Raw genomic sequence first — 6,842 nt, forward strand, 5'->3', positions numbered from 1 at the left:
CAAGTCACTTGACCCCCATTGCCCACCCTTACCACTCTTCCACCTATGAGACAATACACCGAAGTACAAGGGTTTAAAAAAAAAAAGAATGCTGAACTGAATAAGTAAAATTAGAAGTTGGGAAGGGAGGACTAATCAAAATGGATAAATAATTTGACCAATCTGGTTTTTTTAAAAAAGGGGGAAAAATCAAAATGTTCAAATCAAAAAATGAAAAAGGAGTGCGTGCTTCAGTAGCACATATACTAAAATTGGAATGATACAGAGAAGATTAGCATGGCCCCTGCGCAAGGATGACACGCAAATTCGTGAAGCATTCCATATTTTAAAAAAAAAATGAAAAAGGAGAATTGACAATGATTAATGGGCAAATAAAGGAAATCAATATAAAATATTTTGCCTAATTATATAATAATGAAATGGATTACTTAGATAAAATTGATGAATACTTAACAAAAACATAAAATATCAACATTAAAAACAGAAATATAGTATTTAAATAACTCAATATCAGTAAAATAAATTTAATAAGCCATACATGAATTCCCAAAAATGTGTATGATTGTTGGGGGTGGAGGGAGGCTCTCCAATAACTAAATTAAACCTTGATTTGAAGTGTTTGCCTTATTTGGGTAGGTCCTTACCTCCTCAAGGCTCCCCTCCCTTCCTTTCAATCACAGTAAAATCCATTGCTTTATCCCGAGGCCCTGCCACTATGCATTTAGAATCTGTTACCCTAAAAACTACCATCCCCAGCAAAACAATGATCCCCAGCAAAACTATGATTCCCAGAACCCCACTCACTTCCTGTCCTTATGTGCTAAAGTACAGAGAATATAAATTGGGTGGAAATCTGTTTCACTGTCTCTTGTCTTCATGTCTTTGTCAGAACAGATTTTTTGAGCAGGTAGAAAAACTTAGTCGCGTGGTTGTATTTTTTAGATAATACACTTTATAAATATACTTTCAGTATTGGACATTCATTTTAGTCTTATGCTACCATTGCCTTGACTTCATTACTATTCTCTGGAGAAACATCAGACCACTTCTTTCTACTGCCTACACATCAATATTAGTGGAAGGGATAGGCATGAGCAATTCATCTTCTACTGTCATTCTTTCCATCACAACAAAGCCCTTGACCCCTTTCAAAACTGTACTTTTGAGATCATGTATCTCATAAATGAGTACTTATCTTGAAATATCTCCTTGGTTAGTTTCCTATAAAAGAGTATATCATTATAGAGATTAAATGTCTTTCATTAGCTCCCAGGCATGTAGAGGCATGCACATAGGTCAGAGGAGAAACCTAGTGGAGGAAATAGAGTAGAAAAAAGCAGTAGGTGCATAAATACAGCCAGGAATGTTATAGAACTGATGTTAAGATAATTTAAGGTGTGTACCTACTCAAAATCTCCTTGAAAACAAATTATATTTTGTAAGTGGTATTGAGTGGTAGCTCACCATAGAAACATCACTAACAAGTCTCAGCTAACATTCTTCACTGCCAGGCTGATATCCATTAACTCTGTTTATAAAATGTAAGCGGTAATATCCATTGTAACTCCAAGTTACATGAAAATCCTGTTGGCATGGGCAATGTACCCCTTAACCCAGGCAAACTATAAACAGGGAAATTCCCTTGCTCTGTCCTTGTGTCCTTGTGACTCCTAACCCTTTCTGTCTTTGTGACTCCTAAACCAAGAACATCTGATAACTTCTATAAGACCCTGAGATTATTATCATCTTTGGATCATCATTTAGTTTGAGATGGATATAGAGATGCACCTCCAGGCTACACCTTGATACCATCAGGCTGTATCTCAGGTATCCATCTGTACCCTAAACTATGAGGGTCTTCAGGCATCCCCGGTCAGATGACCAAACACTCCACCAAATGCCTGAGTGTTTACCACTCTAGAATCACCCCACATCATGACACAATATCACGTCCTCACTGTGGTAAAGAATATAAAAACCCCTGAACTGAAGCATTCTGGGAGCAACCCTCCAGGGTTGTTCCATTCATGCTGTCTTGCTGGCCAATAATTCTATCTTACTAATAAATCTCTCTTTTTACTTTTAAGCTGAGTTTCAGAGTCTTGCATTCTTGCAAAAGATATCCTTCTTGAACCCAGGGGTTCACCATTACACCTTACAACATTGGCTATACCCCATAAAACTATTGATAGTTTAGTAATGTTTAGATTTTATAAAATAGGAAAAGATTGCCTGTAGGCCATGCTGGCAATGAGGACATGCTTACATGTACTTTGTGTTTTCTATTTGGATTAATTAGATATCTAATCTTAAATTGGGTTTAATATAGTAAGTTCAAATAAAACTTGATTTTAAATATTAAAAAAGTTGCCACATGGTATTACTTCCCCCACCCCCACCCTCACATCTTCTCTAAAAAAGATCTTTTTGGAGACTTTCTTTTTCTTCATTCCTCTCCAGGATGGTAGGTATTTTTTCTTATATTTTATCACTCCCTACCCTCTTTTATTATTATTATTTTTAGTGAATATAGTAAACTGGATATATGGCTAACTCTAAAGCCAAAAATATCTGGGTTCTAATTTGTCCTCAGACATTTACCAACTGTGTTACCAAAGGCAAATCACTTAACCTCTGAGCCTCAGTTATATCTTTAGAAGTAGGGATAATGCTACTACCTATTCCTTAGGATTGTTGGGAAGATCAAGTGAAATAATGTATGTAAAACTTTCTTGAAAACATGAAAGTGCAATATGGATCAAACAGTAAACATTTATTAAGCATTTACCATGGGCAAATCACTGCTCTGTGTTGGAGACATAAAAAAGCAAGATAGTCTGTTCTCGAGAATCTCAAAATCTAATAGGAGGAGGGGCAGCTGGGTAGCTCAGTGGAGTGAGAGCCAGGCCTAGAGACAGGAGGTCCTAGGTTCAAACCCGGCCTCAGCCACTTCCCAGCTGTGTGACCCTGGGCAAGTCACTTGACCCCCATTGCCCACCCTTACCACTCTTCCACCTATGAGACAATACACCGAAGTACAAGGGTTTTAAAAAAAAATTGCTAAAAAAAAAAAATCTAATAGGAGGAGATATATTTAGAAGTTTCAAGTGCTAGACTGATGAAATGGTCCTGGGGTTTATAGAATGGTCCTAGCTATGGAGTAGGGTTTACATATTTATTGATGGTCTAGGGGCTTATCACTCTCTATTCCAGGGAATTCTCCACCTTTTTTCCTTTTGCCCACCCCTGGACATTCTGTAATGTTCCAGGCAGAAAATCCCAAAAAATGGGCACAGAGGAGGAGGGCACAAATTGAGGTACAGGTGCGTTTTGGGGTCTGACACATAATAGGTGAACTTAAGGACACCAAAAAGGGAATAAGGGTCATGTGCAAGTTTGGGGGAATTCTCCTGTGAGAGTCTTCAATGTGCATGTCTTATATTTCCTCTATTGTCCCACCTGCCATCATTTGTCAGCATAGAAGAAGTCTTACCACCTCCTGGAGTGCCCTTATCTAGGTGGGGAACATGGAGAGGGTAAAGAACAATACAAGACCATCATAGGTGATTAATAATACAGAGTGGTTGAATGATTTATAATACAGATTTTGTAATTTATGCTTAACTAGTCCTAACTGGTAAAAAAAAATACAATATTTCAGAACATGAAGGTCTTGCTTCTAGCACTGCCCATCTCCATCAATTTGATTTTTTGGAAATAGCCAAAAGTAATTCATCTTCAGGTCTAGTTAATGAGGTGAGTAATCAAGTTGAAGACTATTACGGAGGGCTTAAAATGTGATGTAACTCTAAAACCACTGATATTTCATGATATAGTAACAATAGGGAAATTTAATTAGCCATACATCTGTTGCTATTCTTTCTCTGCCAAAAGCAGAGTAGCTGATGCTTCTGGCTAATTTTAAAAATTGCTGTAATGATAATTACATCCTTTGGAAAGAGGAAAAAATGGCAGCTACTCTTCTGGTCATGACCCTCATGAACAAACAGATAACATGCATTTATCGAGCTCTTTCTGTGTGCCAAGCAACTGTAATGCAGGATTTATGCAAGATCTCTAGCATTTGCAAAATCATCCTAGGCAATCCTGGCAGTTAGGGGAATGGCACTTTGACCCAGCACGTCCTGGTCTCAAGACCTGACTGTTGGAGCTGGGACTATAAATACCCCTGGAGAATCAACCTGGGGATTCTGTTTTCCTTGACCTCACCCAGACACCCAGCTACCCCCTGGGCTCCCCCTGGAACCCCTGGAGGGGAAAGAATATTGGGTTGTGGAACGTGGGCAGGAATTAGTTAAGTTAGCCTAGCCAGGGACACCTCTAAATGAAATCAGTACCCTCATTAGTCAAGCTGGTAGACCACTCTACATCAGGGCAGTGGAATTTATCCCTGGCTGAGGGGCTGGTTCCCTCAGCCTGATCTTACCTTCTGAGGCCCTCTGCCAGTATTGGCCATTCTGGTTTCTCACGAGCAGGGAGGGGCTCCTCACTCCTCACCTTAAAGGAGCCTACAGACAGCAGGGTGACTGACTGGACACCTCAGCTCAGGCCCACATATCCCTGGCTGTCTCCATCAACCAATACAGCAGTTGTAGGCTCCCTGGCCCTGGAGACTTGATGGTACCACCAGCTCCCCTATTATCAGCTTGTTTACCCCCTTATAACACAATGTACTAAGTGCTGGAATACAAAGAAGCAGCAGAGAGTTCCTGCCCAGAATGAACATCTATTCTAAAAGGTGGGGGAAACAACACATAAAAAGAAGCAGAAAAAGGATATGGGAGTAGAGGATGAAGGTACCATAGGCATGGTAAAGAAAACCTAGAGAGTCAAGACTGAAGCCTGGATAGGGATGAAAACATGGCTGGTGGTTCTAGGAGGAATCAGATAATCACAGGCACAGGCTAAAAAGGTAGAGGTGTGAAAAGTTTAGGGGTGGAGGGAACTTTCGGGGTGAAAAGATTTCTGTGGCTAGGAGAAAAAGTCAGGAGAGTCAGCAGAGCAGTCTGGAGTGAGAAAGAACTAGTTGCTGAAGCCCCCAAAATATGTTTTCCTTTCTTGGACCAACTAGAAAACACTGGGTTTAAAGCAAATATTCATTTATAGATTGAAACTGCTGCTAGGGTGATCACTTCTTTTGTTGTTTTATTTTGTTTTCAGTATGTTCTATCTTTGTTTTTTTAACAGTAATTTTTAAAAATTTTGAGTTCCAAATTATCTCCCTCCCTTCCATCCTCCCTCTTTCATTACTTTACACCCCTCTTCCCTCCCTGAGATGGTAAGCAATGACATAGATTTTACATATGCAATCATGTAAACTTTTCCCTATATTAGTTATTTTGTGGAAGAGATCTCCAACAAACAAAAAACGAAGAAGAAAAATATATTATGTTCTGGTTTGTATTCAGACTCCATCAGTTCTCTCTCTTTTTTAAACCCTTACCTTTTGTTTTTAGCATCAATTCTACAACAAAAGAAAGATAAGGACTAGGCATTCAGGGTTAAGTGACTTGCCTAGTGTCGCATAGTTAGGAAGTGTTCATCAGTCCTTTTCTAGAGGTAGATGACCTTTTTTTAAATCAAGAGTCTGTAACTGTCTTGGATCATTACATTGCTGAGAATAATTAGGTCATTCACAGTTCAAAAAATATTGTTGTTATTGTGTACAGTGTACTTTTGGTTCAACTAATTTTATTTGGCATCAGTTCATGTAAGTCTTTTCAGGTTTTTCTGAAATTATTTCACTTGTCATTTCTTATAGCACAATAGTATTCTACCACAATCATATACCACAGCTTATTCAGCCATCCCCCCATTGATGGACAACTCCTCACTTTCCGGTTCTTTCTTACTTCAAAATAACTGCGATAAATACTTTTTACAAGTCCTTTTCTCTTTTTTGGATCGCTTTGGAATACAGACATAGTAATGGTATTGCTAGATCAAAGGATATGAACATTTTAGAGCCCTTTGGGCATAGTTCCAAACTGCTCTCCAAAGTGGTTAGATGAGACATAATAGTGATTGTACTAGATCAAAGGGTATACATTGTTTTATACCTCTTTGGGCATAGTTCCAAATTAACTTCCAGAAAGTTTGGATCGGTTCACAACTCCCCCACCAGTGCATGAGTGTCCCAATTTTCTTACATTCCCTCCAACATTTATCATTTTCCTTTTCTGATATTAGCCAATTTAATAGGTATGAGGTAATATCTCAGAATTGCTTTTATTTGTATTTCTCCAATAGAGAGAGTGATTTAGAGCATATTTTCATGTGACTTTGAATAGCTTTGATTTCTTCATCTGAAAGCTGCCTATTTATATCCTTTGATGATTTATCAATTGGAGAATGATTTATATTATAAATTTGACTTAGTTCTCTACATATTTGAGAAACAAGAGTTTTATCAGAGATACTTGCTATAAAAATGTTTGCTCAGCTTCCTGTTTTCCTTTTAATCTTGGTTGCATTGGTTTTATTAGTACAAAAATTTTTTCAAAGTTAATAGAATCAAAATTATCCATTTTATGTTCTATAATGCTGTCTGTCTCTTGTGTGGTCCTAAAATCTTCCCTTATTCTCCTTATCTATAGATCTGATAGGTAGACTATTCCATTCTCCTCTAACATGCTTATCGTATTACTCTTCATGTTTAAATCATGTATCCATATTAATCTTATCTTGTTATATGGTATGAGATGTTGGTCTATTCCCCAGTCTAAAATATTCCATTTTCCGACTTTCCCAATAGTTTTTGTCAAATACTGAGTTCTTGCCCCAAAAGTTTGGATCTTTTGATTCATGAAACATTAAATTAC

At 38.0% G+C, this 6,842-nt stretch overlaps 1 non-coding gene across 1 annotated transcript; it reads left to right on the forward strand.

Moving 5' to 3' along the window:
• Positions 1 to 225: 225 nt before the first annotated feature.
• Positions 226 to 328, forward strand: LOC123243311. Its single transcript, XR_006505860.1, has one exon. It is a non-coding gene; the product is annotated as a U6 spliceosomal RNA (small nuclear RNA).
• Positions 329 to 6,842: the final 6,514 nt, after the last annotated feature.

Source organism: Gracilinanus agilis, chromosome 3, assembly GCF_016433145.1.
Source record: "Gracilinanus agilis isolate LMUSP501 chromosome 3, AgileGrace, whole genome shotgun sequence".
NCBI classification, from domain to species: domain Eukaryota; kingdom Metazoa; phylum Chordata; class Mammalia; order Didelphimorphia; family Didelphidae; genus Gracilinanus; species Gracilinanus agilis.